Here is a 22,149-nt window from a genome sequence, read left to right as displayed (position 1 = left end):
TGAAGCAATATTGATGCCATATGGAAAAGAATGAAGATGGCTGACTTTGAGAATGAATTATGGCAAGCTTTACGTGAGAATAAAACAGTATCGAGAGACCAATAAAGCAACACTGGAAATTTGGACGTTGGCCCAATATTGGATGAGCACCTCCTCATACAAGACATTGGCCCTTGGCACATAGCACCCCAGGAAAACCAAAACACTGTTGTTGCCTGCAGGGACTCACAGCTGACTTGCACAGGGGAGGGGTGACCCTTGGACACAAGTAACTATAAGGTGAGGGGCAAAGTGGTAAGTATCCTTGCAGAGAGGCATCTGAGGTGTTACAGGAATTTCTTTCTTCTGTTGACCTGGAGCAGTGTTCCAGTGGATCATTCCACACCAGGAAGGAATCCTTGGGCTGAGCAGTGTCATGTATCAACACAGAACACGCAGTAGCAGTAGGTTTTTCCTTTCCATTTCGTAGAGACCTGAAGTGAATTCCAAATGTAACTCAAAAGCAGCAGCACCTTCAGTAAATGGGGAGAGGAACACTCCAAAGTCCATTTATTAAAACGGCCAGGGAAGGAGTGGAATCGCACCTGCCAGGGGACACAGTATCAAAGGTTTTAAAGTTGCAAAGGGAAATCATTTCAAACCCTTCAGGATTAGGTCCCAGAGATGCAATTAGAAGGCTGTTCACATGAAAGAGTTCAGAAGTATTTACAAGAACAGGCCCAAGAGAAAGAGTTTATTTCTAGATTATTAACACTAAAGTTGCTTTCCTCCTTAATTAATTCTGTATCTTTGGAAACATAAAAGATTTCTTTGCCTTCTTCGCAACTTTTGGTTCTAATTGGCCTGGGAATCCAACATGTGGGTCTAAGTGGTACCAAATGCCAGGATGAAAGGCCAGCAAATCTGCGGTAGTCACCTGGATGATTCTTAATATCTGGATGGATGATAAAACATGTATTAATTTGGTGCCAACATCACTACCTTGGGGCAGCATACCTTGACTCCTCAGGAAGAAATCTGGTTCCTTTTCTTATGTTCACACTCACGCCTCTATATTTTTATTATCTGTTCACTCGTGTGTCTCCAACTCTGGGTCTAATTTTGGGAGGAGAGACACTGTGTCCTTCCTGCCCACCGTTGTTTCCTTTCCACCATATGTAGCACAGGGCGTGGAATGTTACTACACACCCACAGATATTAGATAAATGAAAGAACGCTTGGGCAACCTGTGGTGGGCCGTCACTAATGGGATGTTCTATGGTGAAGGCAGTAGGGAAAGGGCTCTGTCAAGGGTCAGCCAATACCTGGAGATTTGTCTAAGTGGGCGGTGGCCCAAAGGCTAGAGCTGTACCAATGTGCAAGGCTTCTTCCTCATGTCAGTTGATGAAGGTCAGGAATGGTGCTGGGGAAGCCGATGTGATATTCTGATACCATTTTCGTACCCAAATGAGGACCTTGGAGCCCATCTGATACAGTGCCCACATTTTATTTTATTTTATTATTAAAAAATTATTTTTTGGCTGTGTTGGGTCTTCGTTGCTGCACGCAGGCTTTCTCTAGTTGCGGCAAGTGGGGGCTTCTCTTGTTGTGGAGCACAGGCTCTAGGCACACAGACTTCAGTAGTTGTAGCACACGGGCTTCACTAGTTGTGGCACGTGGGCTCAGTAGTTGTGGCTCGCATGCTCTAGAGCGCAGGCTCAGTAGTTGTGGTTCATGGGCTTAGTTGCTCCGCGGCATGTGGGATCTTCCCGGACCAGGAATCGAACCCGTGTCCCCTGCATTGGCAGGTGGATTCTTAACCACTGAACCACCAGAGAAGTCCCTGCCCACATTTTAAAGATGGAGAAGTTGCAGCCCAGAAGGGAATAGAGTCTGCCCCTAAGGCAGAGGAGACTTTCATACCTGTATCTCCAGATGTCCTGGTCAGTGCTCTTCTCTCTGTAATCAGCTGCCTCTCCTAAGAGCTCTGAAACTCAATAGTTTCAATGGCAGCTCCACAGAGGAAGTAGCTACATCGTCTTAGGAGACGGTTTCCCCCTTTTATGATGTCAATTTCCCCATTGGGAAATTGGCCTTATAACGTGACTCCTGGGACCATTGTGAGCTGGCCTTAGAGGAAAGAGTGTGTGTGATGTTCCTGGCAGAGTGCCTCTTACGTAATTGGTTCTCAACTCTTAACTCCCTTCTCTTCACCCCTTGCACATGAGGTCTTCCAGGACAAGCAGAGGTGAAGAGTGTCCTTAGTGGTTCCAAGGGTCAGCTGTGCTGGGGGTTTGACTGCTCTGACCCATCTCATCCCTCAGGAAGCAAATTCAGAACTCAACCTGGCATGGATGTGGTCTTGCTCTAAAGAGACCCTCCCTGCTCACTCCTGCATCCCCCAAGGAAACACAGCCTTCAAAACACAGACTTTCCAATTTTCCCAGTAAAATGAATGAAAGACGCTTTTGGGGAATAAAGTGATTTCTTTTTAGCTCCACTTGTTTACTTTTCCATAAGCTCCCAAGATGGCTTACATGTTAGCTGTTAATCACACCATCTGTTCAAACAGTACTTCAGTAAATGACTCGATTCATACTGTTTCTTCTAAAAGAATCTTTTAAAAGACAGTGTTTATGTCTCTGTCATCCTTCATTTGGCAATGGAGCAAGAGCTATTTTAATGTTGCTATCATTGTAAACACATATTGAATTCCCCATTTCTTAACTGTGCAGAAAATAGGACAACTTCTCTGCGTTTGTTCCACTTGACTCTAGGCTTAGGGGCGAAAGAGTGCTATTAGACAAAGATTTTATATTTCTAAAAAGAAAAAAAAAGATGAAGACACAAAGTTCCAGCCAATATTTCTTCTGAAAGCTTGAATTTAGTGACCGTAAGTAGGTTCCAGCCACTTGAGACTTTTCAGGCCAAGCAACTATGAACAGAGTGTCCTTAGTGGTTGGGAAGGGTCAGCTCTGATGAGGGGTCCAGCTGTTCAGATCCCTCTCATCCCTTGAGGCAAAGTCACTGGTTTATAAGGACGTCTGGGAAGAAGGGCCTGTTCCCCCACCCCAACCCCAGCAAGTCCAGGCCCAAAGCTTTTGTGAACACAGGTCTTGGAAGGAAGCAAAAGGGTTGTTGTGGGTTTAGCCCTGGAATGAGGTTGAGAGGAGCAGGATAATAGTGGTGGACTTCTTTTTGCTGCACGCTGTTCTGTGGACCTCTGAAGGCCCCATATCAAATGACTGGGCAAGTTCATACGGCAACACGGGTATGTCCTATTGCTGGTCCATATGGATGCCACTCTTTCCTGCTTTCTAAGACATTTAGCCAGGTGGGGAGTGCTGTACTATAAAGTCATGTACAAAGTGTACTGGGTGTACAAAGGAGGGATGTGTAAATTCATGCGTGGGGACCCTGATGAAGGAGGAACGGATTCCTCAGGCCTTCTTAAGGTCTTCCACGATCTGGACCCAGCCCATGTGCATGGAGTAACTCTTGCTGATCCAGCCATACAAACTTACTCCTGTTCCCATAAACATTTATCTCCGATTCTGTGCAAAGGATTGATGCAATGTCTGCAAAATGCATGTGATTCTCAGCTAGTGGAATTTCTATCCAACCATAGAAACCCAGCAAGAATGTCTCCTCTAATATGAATCTTCTTCACCGCCCCCCTTTATCTGAGCCTGGAGAACCAATGCCTCCTTTATCAGTGTGCAGATATTGACCCATCAAATGCAATTGCCACGCTCCCCCCATCCCCAGCAACAGATGATAAGAAATCTACCTCTGAGGGAACAGGAGAAATTGCTTCACTTTCTTACTGTGGCACCCCTCCTGCTGTCTATCACAGCAGAGTCTAAAGGGGTCATCATCTTTTCGATATCAGACAGATCATTGCACAGGACTCTTACAGTGATGACATCATACTAACTTGAGCTGATGAATAGCAAGTAGAAGGAACTCTACATACATTAGAAGACACATGCATGTGAGATAAATCTCATCAAACTCAGGGGCCTGCCTCCTTAGTGAAGTTATTAGGGGTCCAGTGGCCCGAAAGAAGTTGTCACACCTTTGCACTCTTTTTCACAACCAGGAAAAGAGCACAATACCTCATAGGCTTCTTTGGATTTTGTAGAGAACAGGCAGCACATTTAGGTGTGCTGCTCCAATCCATTTACCGGGAAATCTATAATATTGCCATTTGTGAGTGGTGCCAGAAGGAAGCAAAGGCTCTGTAGCAGAGCGAAGCTGTGATAAAAAACTACCCTGCTGCTTGGTTGTTATGATTCAGCAGACCTAAGAGTCTTAGAATTGCTGCAGTGTCTGTGGCAGGGAGAAATGCTCCGTGTAGCATCACTGCACAGATGCCTAGAGTTTTTGAGTAAGGCCCTTCTTTGTCAACAACTCTCTTATTAGAAAAGCAACTCCTGGCTTGCTACTATGCCCTAGTAGAGACTGAACGTTGTATTGTGGAATACCAAATAACGATTTAACCTGAATTTCCTGTCATGAAGTGTGTGCTGTTAATCCATCAAATCTTAAAATTGCATATATAAAGCAGTATTCCACTGTAAAATGAAACTCGTATATAAGGACAGAGCTGAGTAAGTATGGAAGGCATTAGGAAGCAGATGGCCCCAGCTTCCATTGTTCATGCTTCACTGCTTTTCCCTCAGCCCCCATAGCGTTTCCTATGGCCAGTTAACAGGGAAAGAAAAGAATAGAACTGGTTTACATATAGATCTGCGTCAACTGTTGGAATCAGCCAGAAGCGGATGGACGGCGCATTGCACCCTCACTCAGGGTCAGCCCAGGAAAAAAGTAGTGAAATAGTACTACTGGTCAGGACTCCAAGTGTCCACTGGAAGGAGGCATGGCCTCAAATATATGTATCTATTCATGAACAGTAGTTGATAGCTTGACCAACAGGTTAGGGACTTGGTAAGGGCAACGTTGGCAGACCGGTGCCTAGGAAGTGTGGAGAAGAGATATATAGATGGACTTCTCAAAGTGAGCACAGACTGTAAGATATGTATGTCTCATGTACATGCCCACCAGCATATATCCACTTTAGAAAAGGCTCTCGATACTCAACCAGACAAGGTGTGCTAGGTTGCAAAATGACTGCAAATTACTCCTGTTCCTAAATGCGTGTCTTTTAGCAAAGTGACTTTGCCACTCTCCCCTTCAAGAGGTAGAGCCTGTTACCCCACTCCTTAAATTGAGGCTTGACCGGGTGGCTTGCTGTGGTTAGTGATGATTTAACAAATGTGATGCATTCAAAGTGAGATGTGAGTCCATCTTCTGGGAATGAGCCTGGAATAATTTACTGAACATGCCGTGTGGAGCACTGAGATGCTTCGGTCAACAGCCTGCCAATCACTAAGTATGTAAATGATCCAAGATCATTCAGCCCCATTGCCAATTGACTTCAGAATCATCTGAGGTAGGCTGAACCAGAAGGATCACGCAACCAGCCCACAAAATCATGAGAAATAAATATATATTGTTTTAAGCCAGAAAAGAGAAACTATTTTATACAACTCTGTGTAAATAAATTTGAAAATTGGGATAATTTTTATTATAATCCAACTTGCTAACTTGACTCCAGTAGAGACAGAAAGTCTAGTAGGCCAGTTGCAAAAGAAAATTAAATAAATTTAGATAGGGATCTCCCTCCCTCCAATAAATGGCACCAGATTATGAAGTCTTCATTGGAGAATTCTACAAAACTTTTAAATATAATCTTAGTCCAATACAACTTAAACAACTTCAGAGCATAGAAAAAGAAGCAGTGCCATCAGATTCATTTTTTAAAACTTTTAATTATTTCACCCCAAAATTTTGCAAGAATAAGAGAAAAAATTATCATGTACCCTTTCACCTAGACTTTCCAATTTATTGTCCAGGATCATGCATTGCATTTAATTGTCATGTCTCTTTATCCTTCTTTAATCTGAAATAGTTCCAGTCTTCCTCTATTATGACTCAATTGTTTGAAGAATATCGGTCAGTTATTTTTCAGAAAGTTCTCTCAATTTGGGTTCATGTGATGTTGCCTCATAATTAGATTCAGGTTACCCTTTCCTTTTTTTTTTTTTTGTCAGAAGTACCACAGAAGTTATTTTATTTCCTTCTCATTGCATTATACCAATATCAGAAGGCACATGGTATTGTTTTGTTCCAATATTAATGATGTTAACATCTAATACTTGGTAATGGTGATGTATGTCAGAGTTTACTACTATTTTCCCCTTGGTAGATGATACATACTTCATAGGGAGATACTTTGTAAATATCTTGTTTTTTATAAAAGTTCTACCTAATAGTTTTAATATAGCATTCTCATTTTGTTAAGCATGATAGATTTTTTAAAACCTTTTAAACATAATTTCAGACCTACAGAAAAGTTCTAAGTATAGTACAAAGAATTCCCTTATACTTATCAGCAAGATTACCAATAGGTTATTTTATTACAGTTGCTTTATTCTCTCTCTCTCTCTGTATTTATGTATGTATATGTCTGTGTAATTTTTTTTCTGAACCACTAAGAATAAGTTGCAGACACAATGCTTCACTTTATGTTTCTTAGAAGCAAGGTCAGTCTCTTTAAAAACCATAGCACAATTACAAAAACCAAGAAATTAACATTAACACAGCTTATCTACAGACCTTATTCAGATTTTACCACTTATCTCAATAATGTCCTTTCTAGAGAAGAAAATTTGAATCATGAGTTGCATTCAATTGTCATGTCTCTTTACTTAATCTCCTTTAATCTGGAGCAATTCATCAGTTTTTCTTTGTCTTTCATAACCTTGACATTTTTGAGGAGTGCACAGCAGTTATTTTGCAGAATGTCCCTCAGTTTGGGTTTGTCTGATGTTTCCTCATGAGTAGATTCTGGTTATGCCTTTTTGGCAGAAATATCACAGAACTGGTGTGTGTTTCTCAGTGCATCATATCAAGAAGCAAAAAATGTCAATTTCCCATTACTGATGCTGTTAACTATGATAATTTTGATCATTTCATTAAGGTGGTGTCTCCCAGTTTTCTCCACTATGAAGTTATAATATTCCTCTTTGTAAATAATAAATATCTTCTGGGAGAGACTATGTATTAATTGGTTATACACCAAATGTTTAACACTCATTTTAGTTGATTCACTCATTGTTGAATTGTTGATTCAATCAACACTCATTGTTGATTCTTGCCTGAATCAATTATTATGATGGCTGCCAAACGGTGATTTTCTAATTCCATTATTTCTTCTACACTTATTAGTTCATATTCCATTGTAAGGAAGAGTTCTTCCTTTTTTCCACATTTATTTATTTCAGTATAATGGATTCTTTATTTATTTTTCAAATTTTATTTATTTATTTATTTATTTTTTGGCTGTGTTGGGTCTTCTTTGTTGCGCGCAGACTTTCTCTAGTTGTGCCGAGCGGGGGCTGCTCTTCATTGCAGTGCGCGGGCTTCTCACTACAGTGGCTTCTCGTTACAGAGCATGGGCTCTAGGCGCACGGGCTTCAGTAGCTGTGACGAACGGGCTTTAGTTGCTCCGCGGTATGTGGTATCTTCCCGGACCATGGCTCGAATCCGTGTCCCCTGCATTGGCAGGCGGATTCTTAACCACTGTACCACCAGGGAAATCCCAGTATAATGGATTCTTTTTTACTCAATGGGTTATAAACTATTATTGCCATTGTTTATATTGATGCTCCGATTGTCCCTGATTTGGCCATTAGTACACACTTTAAGCCAGCTTCTCTGTCCTTTTGACATGTACACACCATTCTTTGACCACTTTCTTCTTTTCTTGACAACATGGTATTCAAAGGCCATAATGTACTTTCCCAGTCTCAGCCCTGGGATTAGCCAGTTCTTCAAAAAACTTGATTCCTTGTGGTAGAGAATGGTATTTCCAAAATAAGATTTGAATGGTAAGTGTGCTCATTCCTAGTGTGGTGTCACATTTCTAGGCTCTCTCCATGGGCAGAGCTAGGAAATATGTGTATGTATATGTAAATATTTATATGTATATACATATAGACACACCTATATGTCTTTCTATATCTATTTGTCATTCTATCATTCTATCTACCTGTCTATCTATAGCTACTTCAAAAGTGAATTTCATGTAGGTATCTCACGTAAGTTTGTTTTTTTATAGTTATGTGTTATCAATTCTGAAACTACTTTCTCTGAATTCTAGTATTAAGCAAAAAACAAAAACCAAAAAAACAAAAAAACAAAAAACATAGTGAATAATGGAGGCCAGGTTTCTCACTGTCAGAAAAGGTAGTTACAAATATGAAAAGGGGAATACTAAATAGAATCATGTTTTGTTAGATTGGAATTGGAGGTATTAGTATGAACTCATGGTTTGATAGAAGGTAAACAGTTACATAGATACATGGATAGATACATAGTTTCAAGTGCTATGTTTTCAAGTTCACTAATCTCTTGCCATGGCTAAGGTGATGTTAATCTTATCCAGTATAGTTTTCATTTTAAATATTGTAGTTTAATCTATAAAATTTTGATTTGGACTCTTTTTATATCTTCCATGTCTCTTTTTACCCTTTTGAACATAGATATACAGTTATAATATGTTTTAATTTCCTTTTCTGCCAATATTAACATCTCTGTCAGATTCAGGTCAATTTCAGTTGGTTTCTCCCTCATGATGGGTTGTATTTACCTGATTCTTTGCATGCCTGTAATGTTGTGCTGCACGCCAGACACTGTGACTTTTACCTTGTTGGATACTGGTTATTTCTGTATTTCTAAAAATATTTGGTGCCTTTCTACTAGGATGCAGTTTAGTTACTTGGAAACAGTTTGATTATTTGGATTTGTTAGGTGGCACCAGAACCATGTTTAGTGCAGGAGTAGCTATTCTCCACTACTGAGGCAAGCACTTTCTTACTCTACTCAATGCTCTTGAATTTGGATATTTTTAAGTCTGGCAGATAAGGAATAGGTTCCATTCTCAGCCTTGTATGACTGCTGGTTATTGTTTCCTCCAGCCCTTTTGGACAGTTCTTTCCCCAGGTTTGGGTCGTTTCACACCCCACACCTATGTATCCCTGAAGATATCCTAAGTTTTCTCTCTGTGCTAACCCCTCCCTGGTACTCTGTCTAGCAACCTTGAGCCACTTCGTTTTTCCCAACACTTCTTCCCACCTCCTCAGCTCAGGGAGTCCACCAGGCTCTGCTGCTGAGACCTGGAAACAAGGCAGTAAGCTGGGACAATTGTGGGGAATACATTGTCATGTTGTCCATCTTTAAGAGTCACTATCCATTGTAACCTGATGTCCAGTGTCTTGATAATAGTTGTTTCATTTCTTTGTAGTTTTTGGTTGTTCACGCATGAGAGTAGTCTCCATTATTCTATACTGACCAGAAGTGGCACTTCCTTTTTTTGTATCTTTAAACATTGTAAGCATAGTTGTTTTATGGTCTGTGTCTGATCATTACATTCATCGAAATTTTGTGTGTCTCATTTTTGTCTGTCTTTCTGCTTGTTCTTGCCCATGGTGCCTTGTTTGTTTATGTGCTTGGTTATTTTGGTCATCATACTTTAACAATTATCTGTAGCAATAACTTTAGGCTAGGATGAGGTCACATTCCTCCAGAAAGATTTCCATTTGCCTCTGCCAATTATTGGGGCTTCTCTCAGTTGAAGACAACCTTAAATTTTAAGGCTTGGGATTCCCTATATATCAGGCAAGTAGAACCTGTGATGAAATTCTGTTTGAGGGCAGGGTCACATTCTACACCCTGGGGGTGGAGCCTTTTTGTGTGTCAGCTTATTGAAGGAAGGTATGATGTTAGACTCCCTTCTTTGTCTACATCTTGACCTTTGGTTTGTGTTCCTCTTGTCCTAAGAGTTTATGAGAACAATTTTCTGATTTGGAAAATATTCACATGGTAAAAGTGGCCTCTAGTCCTCATTTGTCCCTCTAGGTCTCCATTTTCCCTTTATTTTTTTCCATGTAATGCCTTACTCACTTCAAAGCTTTTCATATAAGAAGATATTGTTTATATTTTATGCAGGTTTTTGAAAGCTGTTTTCAGAGGGACAGTTGGTAGGAATAACCTAGCGAATCTTAACAAAAACCTGGAAGTGTGCCATGGAGTCTGGGAAGGTGGCCTCAGACATTGGCAGAGATGGAGATGCTAGTGAAAGTGCCCAACCTGCTCATGTACTGTGTGGCCCGTCTTGTCTCTGAAAGAATCTTCTTGGTGCCCGGCCTTGTTCTTCTATTTACTGAAATTACTCTTGAGATACGTTCATTAGGAACACCTGGTTCTGTTTCGTGACTTTATACCTAATTTATTAGCAAAGGGGTCATGGTATGAACATATGTGGTTGATTATGCAATACAGTTGACAACTTCTAGTGACCTCTCCAATGGGCCTGCAGGTTGGCTTTTGGAGGAAGATAACTAATTCTGCCTATATGAGACTGTCTTCGTTTCCAGTTTTCTTAGCTAAGGTTCAACCAGAGCAGTGAACAACTCAGCATAGTTAACATACAGAGCATTTAAGACCTTCCTAAATTTGGGAGTAGAAAAGTAGTTGAATGAGGAAACCTTTGAGCTGTGCAAGTTCTTGGTCAAACAGAACTATGCACTTGAGTAGGCAGGGCACAGCCCCTGCTGGGCGGAAGCTTGGCTAGGGTCCCAGGAGCAGCATTTGATGCATGGGCCCTAAAGCTGTGCTCCCAGGGTCAAATATTTACGCCAGAGGGGATGGCTTTCTATCCGTGGGTGGAGGGAGTTTCTACTTTCTCTCATATGTTCCCAGAGAACACTGGGACTCGAGTAATTTGCTGTCAGGCCTGTCTCAACCCAGAACATAGCAGCAGCGACACCAACACCAGGGCTTTGTAGACAACTAGGCCCAAAAATCACTTAGCAACCACCAGACACAGTTTATGAAACCAGGGACAAATCCCAAAGACAAAAACCAGGAGCTCTAAATGGGAAATGCCAAAGAGAGAGAGAGAGAGAGAGAGAGAGAGAGAGAATTTCTGTGGCCTTACTGTGAGAGTCCAACATGACAAATTAAAATAACTAACATATATGCCAGGTATTGTCATAAGTGTTTGAGAAATACAGATTCATTTCATTTCCATAATAACTCCATGAGGTAGGTACGATTACGGTCCTCATGGTATATATGAGGACACGTAGGCACAGAGAGGTTAAGTAACTAGCTCAAAGTCACACAGCTACTAAGATGTGGCCCATGTCCTTAGCCCAGCCCACAGTACTCCTAGTTGCTGGCTGGGTTATGGTGAGGTCAAGAGAGAACCCGGACCCCTGTCTTCTACCACGTGCGGGAGGGAGGCAGTAGGTCTGGGGAACACAGGGACAGTCAGAGACAGCTACATTCGCAGCATCTATCCCGTCTGATTTTATTGGTGAAAACAGTCATTCACACTGTGTGATCACGGAAGGGAGAGAATTCTAAAGAGAGGAGGGTCCCGGGTGGAGCAGGAAGTGGTTTACAGCCTTCATTCACTCAGACATGTGCGTGAGAGGTGAGGGGAAGATATGGTGTGCCGGTTGGTCCCGGGTCCTAATTCCACCCATGGGATGAGGACAGACTTGACCTGTGAAAAGCTGCCCTCAGCCCTGGAAGAGACGTGAGGCGTCCAGCCCGGTCTCTGTCGGCATCTAGCGGCCACTGTGGCGAACGACACCCAACGCAGACCCTGCGGCTGGGAAACTAACTGCAAGCTGGGAGAGCAGGGGTTCTGAACCTGGGAGTTCAGAGGAAGGGCGGGGAGGTTCTGTGAACATAAACCCCCTTGAATCACATGTAAAAGCAATTCTGGGGCATTTCCCGACAGCTGCCACCAGGTCCGCAGAGGGTTGTGTGATGCACACAAGAACCACAGCTGGAGGGTCAGGAAGTGGCGCCCCAGAACGGCTGGCTGCGGGCTGGGGGACCCTCCCCCTGTGTCAGAGCCCTGTGGGCAGAGAGGCCGCGGGTGGGGCCCAGCCCTGTGCTCTCTGCTCACAAAGGCACGACGCTGGGGGCCGAACTACACCCATGGGACCTTCTTGGTGACGTTCAAGCCCTCTTGGTGTCCAGAGGACAGGGGCAGGCCCTCCCTGACAGGGGCCTCCTACTCCACCCTTTGGGTGCCCTTTTCCCCTGGAAGCGTGGCTGCGGAGGGGCCACAGCCAGCCGAGCGCCTCCCCGCCAGGGCCTCAGATGCCCGGCCCACGCAGCAGCCTGCTTCAAGGGCTTCGCTCCGGATCAGGCAGGGACACGTTCAGGGCACACACAGCAGCGCTCCCAACACGTGCAGGAGCCACAAACAGCAGAGAACCCTGCAGAGGTCTCAGAGTTCCCGTGGCTGGTCTGTGGGTTCCTTCTCCCTCTGACTCAGTGCTGACACCTGGAAGACCACCTGGGCTCCTGTCCTCTGCTTTCCTCTCTGACGGTCGACTCTCCGCACCTTCCCCTGCTTTAGTTTGCTGCCTTGAAAGATAACCAGGACCTGGCCAGAATATCCAGACAGGATGAAAACTGGGTGTCCCCTGTCTCCAGTGTGTAGTGGTCATCTCCAGTTTCAGTTGAAGAAGACTCCAACAGCCCCCAAGAATAGGCGGCTGAGATCCCGAAGGCAATGGTCAATGAAACTGGGGAAGTATTGGGTTGGCCAAAAGTTCCTTAAGGTTTTTCCTGAACGAACTTTTTGGCCACCCCAATACTTGGAAGCAGGAGGCTAAGAGCAGCCATTAGGTTGGTGGTTCTCACCTGGGTAATTTTTTTAAAAACTGATGCCAGGGTTCCATCCCAAATGAATAGAGTTGGAATTCTGAGCATGGAGTATAGGCTTTGGTGTTTTTTAAAAAGCCCCCTGTGTGATTTGAAGGGGCAGCCAGGGGTGAGAACCGTGGCACTAGGTGATCAGATGAACTCTTGATTCAAGGCTCAGGCGGAGGTCTGGTGAGGGAGTTGGTGAGGGACAGGGTACCCTGAAGACATTAACCTAGATCCTGAATACTATGACAGTATGATAGCCGGTGATACAGCTCTGCTTAACTCTTCTCTAAAACCCTTTTATAATACCTGTCCCCTGGATACCGTAGTTTAGAGCTTTGAGAGTGTCGATGATGAGTGTGATAAGTGGGGATGAGAAGCCTCCTTGATATGTGACAGCCTCCAAGGCCCATCCCCTGGGCCCACACACTGTCCAGTCTCCTGGGTGGTAACTTTCTGCACAGTGTAACAAAAAGACAGAATGTCTTAAATGCTAGCAGGACGTTTGGACTAATTGCAAAGGCTGTACGTAGACTACCACAAAAGCAGATTAAACCACTGTGTTACTTCTTACATTATTACCAAGTCACGTGAGAAACCATCATACTTATCTCCCCCATCACACCCCTGTCCAACATCTAAAGTTCAGCCTTTTCTCTATACCTTCTTCTCACTGCAGCGTCTACCTCACTCCATCCCAAATCTTGACTTTACCTGAGGTACCTACATCATCCCTCTTCCTTTGTAAACAAACAAACAAAAATACTATTTTATTACCAATTGATATGCAATACAGTTTTCCTAACACGACTCTCTAATCTCAAGCCATACATGAAGCTCCCCAATGCCTCATCCTCAATTTACCAAATATCTGCCCCTTACTTTGTTTCCAAAACCCTCCCATTTTTCATCCTATGTAAAATCACTTTTTCAAAACAAATTACAAAATAAGGTGTAAACCGGATCTCCCTAAACCTGACATACAAACTACCTATAATCTTCAGCGTAACTCTGACCCACTACCCACTGAATCCCTCAGCTTTTGTGATGTCATGTATTTATTTTTAAATAAACTTTAAATTTTAGAATAGGTTTATATTTACAGAAAATTGCAAAGACTGTACAGAAAATTCCCATGTCCCCTGCACCCAGTTCCCCCTGTCGTTAACACCTTACATTAGCATGGTGCATTGGTCACAATTACGGAACCAGTACCAATACATCGTTATCCACTGAAGTCCACACTCTATTCAGATCTCCTTAGGTTTTATCTAATGTCCTTTGTTTGTTTGTTTGTTTGTTTGTTGTTCCAGGAGACCATCTAGGTAATCATACTACATTTAGTCATTATGTCTCCTTGGGCTCCTCTGAGCTGTGACAGTTTCTCAGGGTTTCTTTGTTTTTGATGACCTTGACAGTTTTGAGGAATACTGATCAGGTATTTCATATAATGACTCTATGTTGGGGTTTGTCTGTTGTTATTTTCGTGATTAAACTGGGGTTATAGATTTTGAAGTGGAAGATCACAGAGGTAAAGTACCATTTTCATCAGATCATATCAAGGGGACATACTGTCCATATAACCTAGTGTTTTTTGTGTTTTGTGTGTGTGTGTTGTGTTTTTTGTTTTTGTTTTTGTTTTTTGTTTTTTGACCGCTCTGCGGGGCATGCAGAATCCTAGTTCGCCGACCAGGGATCAAACCCGACCCCCCTGCAGTGGAAGCGCGGAGTCCCAACTGCTGGACTGCTAGGAAGTCCCACACAACCTAGTGTTGAAGTTAACCTTGATCACCTGGCTGAGAGAGAGTTTGTCAGGTTTCTCCACTATAAAACTACTTTTTTTTTCTCTTATACTGTCCTCTTTGAAAGGAAGTCACTATGAGCAGCCCACACTTCAGGAGCAGAGAGTTATGCTGTCTCTCCTTAAAAGCCGAGTATCTACCTGAATTATTTGGAATTCTTTTGCATGGGAGACTTGTCTCTTTTCCTTTATTTGTTTATTTCAATCATTCATTTATATCAGCATGGACTCATGTATGTATTTATTTTGTACTTTGGGTTATAATCCAATGCTGCTTAATTTTGTTCCTGAAATTGTTCCAGCTTTGGTCATTGGAAGCTCTTTCTGTTGGCTCCTATGTCCCTTTGACAAACCCTCAGCAATGCGATTTTTTGAGAGCACTTTTTTACTTTCTGGAACTATAAGATGCTCCAGGTTCGTCTTGTATATTTCCTGCCTAAGTCCTAGAATCGGCCGTTTCTCCAAGGTTCCTTTTATTGGAGAATGGTATTAAAAACCAAGATCTGGGTACTAGGTGTGTTCATTGCTATTGGACTGTTCATTTTATTTTTTAAAACAACAAACGTACAAGGCAGATCTCTCTGAACCTGACTTCAAACCATCCCTGACCCTCCATCTATTCTGCAATCTCATTCCAACGTAGACTCCAGATCCATTCCTTATGTAAAATCAGTGCTTTGTACTACTGAATAATATAGCAAACAAACATTTCTGATACTCATTCCATCACTAAAAGAATACGCTCTGATTATATGTAAAAATCTCTAACTTCATAGCCAAGTAGACATCTATTCCCATCGCTCCTTCCCTGACCCCACCCTATCTGTACTATATTCTGTTTTTCTGATGAAGTAATATGTAAAGTATGCATCCTTAGTACATCCCTTATCTTAACACTTTCTTTGACCTTTCGTCTACTGCTGACTGGACCTCTATCCGTGACCCCATTCCAATATCTTATCCTATGTAAAATCAGCACTTTCAATTATCAATTATATAGAAAACAGGCATCCCCCAACACTCACAAAATTTCTGATCCGTCCCATGCCTAACTCCTATCCTAACACTCATATAATAATCATAGTAATAAAAATGCTGTTCTATGAGCTTTTAATGTAAAAAATGGACACACATGACCCTCAACACATCACTGACACTCACTTGATCCTTATTTCTACCAAGCCCCTTTTCAGTTACAGATCACTCTTTTTCAGTGTTCAAGCAATGTTCAAAACAAACATCCCTGATATCATCCCATCACTGACCCTGAAGTTATCTTTAACTCTCGCCAACTATTTGACTTATACCTGCTCCTTTATCCCCTGTGATTGTGTGATTAGCAAGTAACATGAGAAAGAAATATCCTTAATTTTGAATCCATCCCTAACCATCATCCTATTTAAAATCACTCTTTGTACAGGTAGTAATGCTGTAAACAGAATTCTTTGATCCTCATTCACACCATCGACAGCTGTCATGTAATTCTTCCATTTAAGTAAAACCACTATTTTATATTAGCAAGTATTCCCCCCGAAAAAAAAGAACCTCTGTGGTACTCACCATACACACAATTCTCATCCATCACTAACCCTTACATCACATCTGCTACTAGTCTTCCTAATCTTGTCACCCTCGATAACTATGCTATTCTATGTCTTGTGTAAATTCCCCACTTTCCAAAATTACCAAGTAATATAACAAACAGATGGAGCTTATTCTTGTATACCTGATGCTGACTTCATTCTAGCCCTCCACTTGGTCTCTTACTGTAAATAAAATTGCTGTAGTTTTAAAAGTTAAGTAATGTGAGAAACAAGCATGACTGACCCTTACCACATCTCCAAAACAAACATGATCTTATACATTCTGTAAATGTCACTTTTTAAAATTAGCAAGGAAAAGGCAAAATAGTCTTCCCCAACTGTTATTCCTTCCCTAACCCAGTCCCCTTTTCTGACACTTTCATAGCTTTTCCTTATAATATCACCCCACTGGCAAAAACCCTCAACCTACCTTCATCCTTACTCATAAACTTTTACCTAAATCTTCTACACTATACCATATCTTATCTTAAAAATTGCTATTCTTAATTACCAAGCAGTTTGAGAAATCATCCTTGATACACACTTAATCCAGGCCTTCACCCTAACCCTGACCCTCTTCCCTTGAAATATTATTTGTTTTTTAAAATAAAAATAAATGTGAGAAAGAGAAATCTCTCATTCTATGAAAAATCCTGGTATCATTACCAACTAATATGCATTAAAGTCCAGAGACTAAAAAGGAGATTGTAACACTGGGCCTGAAACAGTGCAGGTACTCTATAAACGTTAAGTGAATGCAAATGAGTAGACAGTTTCACTTATGGTTGGTTTCAGCCACTGTAGTCAAAGGTGGTACTGTCTATAAAGTTCTCTGTTGGCATCTGTGATCAGTGGTAGACATAATTTAGCTCCATAGAGGGTGTGGAGAAAAGGGAACCCTCCTACACTGTTGGTGGGAATGTAAATCAGTGCAGCCACTATGGAAAATAGTATGGAGGTGCCTCAAAAAACTAAATATAGAGTTGCCATATGATTCTGCAATCCCACTCCTGGGCATATATCTGGAGAAAACTAGAATTCAAAAAGATACATGCACCCTTATGTTCATAGCAGCACTATTTACAATAGCCAAGTCATGGAAACAACCTAAATGTCCATCGACAGATGAACGGATAAAGAAGATGTGGCACATATATATTATACAATGGAATACTACTCAGCCATGAAAAAGAATGAAATAATGCCATTTGCAGCAACATGGATTCAACTGGAGATTATTGTACTAAGTGAAGTAAGTCAGAAAGAAAAAGACAAATACCATATGATATCACTTATATGTGAAATCGAAAATATGACACAAATGAACTTATCTATGAAACAGAAATGGATTCACAGACATAGAGAACAGACTTGTGTTTGCCAAGGGTGAGGGAGAGCAGGGGAGGAATGGATTGGGAGTTTGGGACTAGCAGATGCAAGCTATTATATATATAGGATGGATAAACAACAAGGTCCTACTGTATAGCATAGGGAACTATATTCAGTATCCTGTGATAAACCGTAATGGAAAAGAATATGAAAAAGTATGTATATATATGTATACCTGAATCACTTTGCTGTACAGTAGAAATTAACACAACAATTATAAATCAACTATACTTCAGTAAAATACATTTAAAAAAAAGAAAGTCTAAAATTAATAAAATTGGACAACTGTTTTGGGGAAAAAATAATAATTTAGCTCCATAAATGTGAATCAGAAAAAAAGAGAACACATCACTGTGGAAGAATGAAGTCAGAGGTGTTAATGGATGTGTGTGTATATGTGTGTGTGCAGGTAAGTTCACCTCTTTCTTCCCCCCTCCTTTCTGTTTCTCTCCCCTCCAATCTTAGCATCCCTGTAACTGCCATTTCAAACTGCCCTTTGTGGTTTTTCACCCGTGTCTTCTAGAACCTGGCTGCAGAGAGAGGTACAGTAGCCACTCTCCACTCTTCCCTTCCCTGGGACCCCAGATGACCAGTACCCAGATAATTCTTATTTTAAGGATATGACTCTTGACCATGCTGGGAAACCTTCAGGGAATATCAGGGCTATCACTTGCAGAAACAAATTTAAAAGAACCTAACAGTTCTCAAAAATCACTATCCTGTAGTTCTCAGCTTCATTTTGACTCTTTGACAGTTCCTAAACCAAGATCCCAATGGTCTCTCGTATTGTCCTTCATTTCCCTTCTTCTCAACATGCTGTCTTTTGAGAATCTAAGACCTGAAGATAGAAAATAGAACTCCACGAGGTGCCCCCTTGATTCTGCATGACAGTGGCCTGAGACATTTTCAAAAAACAGTGACCTCCTACCCCCAATTCACTAGACCTCTGCCTTTCATTCAGGAATAATTTCTGTTGGTTTCGTGTAAGAACATATCATAGGTAAGGTTATAATTTATGTCTAGAGGTCATTCTAATATACTTCCGGGGCCTGGCCTAACATAAGTACTAGTCTGGACCATCATATGATTACTTCAGCAATGCCATCCCCATGAAGAGGAAGTACACGTGTGACCACAGTGAGGTTTCTAGAAAATGCTCTTTCTTTAACTAGGAAATAATGCGGGTGAAGATTTCTTTAGTCCTAGATGAAGGGGACAGCAAACTCTTCCTGCAAAGGATCAGATAGTGACTAATTTAAGCTTTGTAGGCCATATATGGTCTCTGTTGCATATTCTTCAGTTTTTAAAACAACTCTTTAAAAATGTAAGAACTTTTCTTAGCTTTCAGGCCTTACAGATACAGATCACTGGCCAGATTTATTCTGTGAGCCATAGTTTTCCACCCCTGTTTAGAGAGTCAGTCTCACCTCCCAAATCCATCAAAGCCCTCCACCATTTCTTGGCCTTTCCATAGTAGCAGTACAGATTTATGATGAATTTACCTTCTCTGACTCCTGAAAAGGGCCTATGGAATTGATTTTTGTACATAGTGTGAGGGAGGAGTAAAGTTTCATTTGTACACATGGATACCCAACAGTACCAAGACCACTTATCGGAAAGGCAGTCATTTCCCCATAGACTTGAAATGCTACTACTGTCATATATCACTTGTCTCATTTAGATAGCTATGAATTTCTCACCAGTAAACATGGAGAGCAGAAGACAATGGAACATGCTCTTTATTTTGATTTTTTTTTATTGTATTTGATTTACAATATTATATTAGTGTTAAGTGTACATGGAACATTCTCTTGAAAGTGCTGACAGGAAAAAAAAATCAACCCAGAATTCTGTATCCATTGAAAATATCCTTCACAGATGAAGATGAAATGTTTTCAGAAAAAATAAAACTAATATTATTTGTCACCAGCAGGCATATACTAAAATAAATGCTATAGGACATTCTTCAGGCTGAGGAAAAATGACACCAGGGGATTACACAGATCTTCAGGAGCCAACAAAGAACAGCAGAAAATTTGAATATCTGGGTAAATACAAAAGACTATACAGTTAGCAATCTCTATCCATAGGTTCTGCATCTGCAGATTTAATCAACCATGGATTGAAAATATTTGAAAAATAAAAAACTCCAGAAAGTTCCAAAAAGCAAAACTTGGCATTTGCTGTGTGCCAGCAACTATTTACATAGCATTGACATTGTGTTGCAATTATTTACATAGCATTGACATTGTGTTGCAATTATTTACATAGTATTTACATTGTATTAGTAATTTACATTTACATTAGTAATCTAGAGATGATTTAAGGTATATGGGAGAATGTGCACAGATTATATTCAAATACTACGCAGGGTTGCTATAAACCTACAATTTGTAAAAAATGCAGTATCTGTAAAGTCCAATAAAGCAAAGTGCAATAAAATGAGGTATGCCCATAACTACTTTAGCTCTGTTATGATTCGTGTTTATATAACTTTTCCACCTACTTAATTTTAGTCTATGTTCTGCAGATTTAATGTACATTATACATCATACGGGTGGGTTTTCCTTACTTATCCATACTGTCAATTTCTGCCTTTTAATTGGAGTTTAGTCCATTTATATTTAATATTCATATGGTTGGGTTTACATCTACCATTTTGCTCTTTTCAATTAGTCCAATCTGGTCTTTCTTCCTTTTTGCTCCTTTTGTGGCATATTTCGAATTATCTGGGTGCTTTTTAAAATACCTTTTTATTCCCTCTCTTGACTTATTAGATATACCACTATTTGTGGTCAATGCTAGAGTTTAAAATATAAAACTTTTATTATATTCTACTCTCGAATAATATTATACTGGTTTAGGTATAAAATAATGGAATAAAGTTACAAGAGGGTACTTCCCTACTCAAATCTTCTGGTTTTATTTACAGATATTTTACTGCTACATGTTTTAAATATCACAATATATTGTTATTATTTTTATTTTATGTAGTCAATTTCCTTTAAGGAAATTAAGAAAATGTAAAGCCTGTTTTATATTTGCCCATATATTTACTATTTCCAAGAATCTTCATCTCTTCTTGTAGTCCAGAGTTTCCATATGTTATCATTAAAGTTCAGCTTGAAGAACTTCCTTTAACACATATATTAGAGCAGGTCTGCTGGTAACCAATTCTATCAGCTTCTGTTTGCCTGAAAATGCCTTTTTTTGCCTTAATTTTTGAAGGTTAAATTTTCTGGGTAGAAAATTATAGATTGACAGATTTTTCTAACAGCGATTTATAGATGGTAATCCTTTGACTGCTTTGCATCAAATTTAATATGTCATCTGTCATTGTTATAGCTGTTCTCCTCTATGTAATCAATCTTTTTATTCAGCCTACTGTTGATTTTCTCTTTATCAGTGGTATTTAGAAACTTGATTATGTTTTTCCTTATTTTGGTTTTCTTTGTGTTATTTGATCTTCCTCAATCAGAGCATTTATCATTTTTATTTAATCTGATAAATGGTTTACTATTATTTCTGCAAATATTTTCTGCCCTTCACTCCTGCAATTTCTCTCTTTTCCTTCATGAACTCAAAGGACATGAATGTTAGTTTGATATTATCCCAAAGATCACTGTGACTCTTTCCATCTTTTTTTTAACTTAATTTTTTATTTTATATTGTAGTATAGTTGATTTACAATGTTGTGTTAGTTTCAGGTGTACAGCAAAGTGATTCAGTTATACATACACATATATCCACTCTTTTTCAGTTTCTTTTCCCATATAGGTTATTACAGAATATTGACTAGAGTTCCCTGTGCTATACAGTAGGTTTTGTTGATTATTTTAAAAAATAGAAGTGTGTATATGTTAATCCCAAACTCCTAATTTATCTTTCCCCCTTGCATTTCCCCTTTGGTAACCATAAGTTTGTTTTCGTCTTTCTTTTTTTTAGCCTTATTTATCTTTGTGCTTAAGATTGGATGATTATTGTTATGTTTCATATTCACTGATATTTTCCCCACAGTGTTGAAAAGTTATACGAATTTTTCATTTCGTATAATTTTTCAGCTTTAGAATTTCCATTTGGTTCTGATTTTTAGTTTCTATTTGTTTATTTAATTTTCTGTTTTGCTCTCTTATTATGGTCAGATTTTTCTTCAAATCCTTAAATGTATTTATAAGAACTCTTTTATAATCCTTGTTTGTTCATTCAATTTATTCAGTTATATCTAGGCCAGGTTCTATTGAGTAATTTTTCTTTTGGTTATGAGTCACATTTTCATGCTTCTATGTGCATCTAAAGTTTTAGATTGCATACACACACATATTCTTACAAACACATAAGGGAATCTTCTTCAGACTTCATAAAGACTAAATTCCTATCTCTATATCTCACACCAGTGATTTAGTGGAAACCAAATTATCTGACCTTCAAGATCAAACTCTCTCAGTTTACTAAGAAAAAGAAACAGAAAATGAAGGACTGTTTTCTCTATTTTACGATTACCTACAACCATAAACACATTTGGATTCTAAAGAGTGAATATGACCTTTTTTTTCCCCCTTAGATTCCATATGTATGTGTTAGCATACTGTATTTGTT

This window comes from Balaenoptera borealis (assembly GCF_965194805.1).
Source record: "Balaenoptera borealis genome assembly, chromosome: X".
Lineage (NCBI taxonomy): Eukaryota > Metazoa > Chordata > Mammalia > Artiodactyla > Balaenopteridae > Balaenoptera > Balaenoptera borealis.
Note: the sequence above shows the minus strand (reverse complement) of the source record.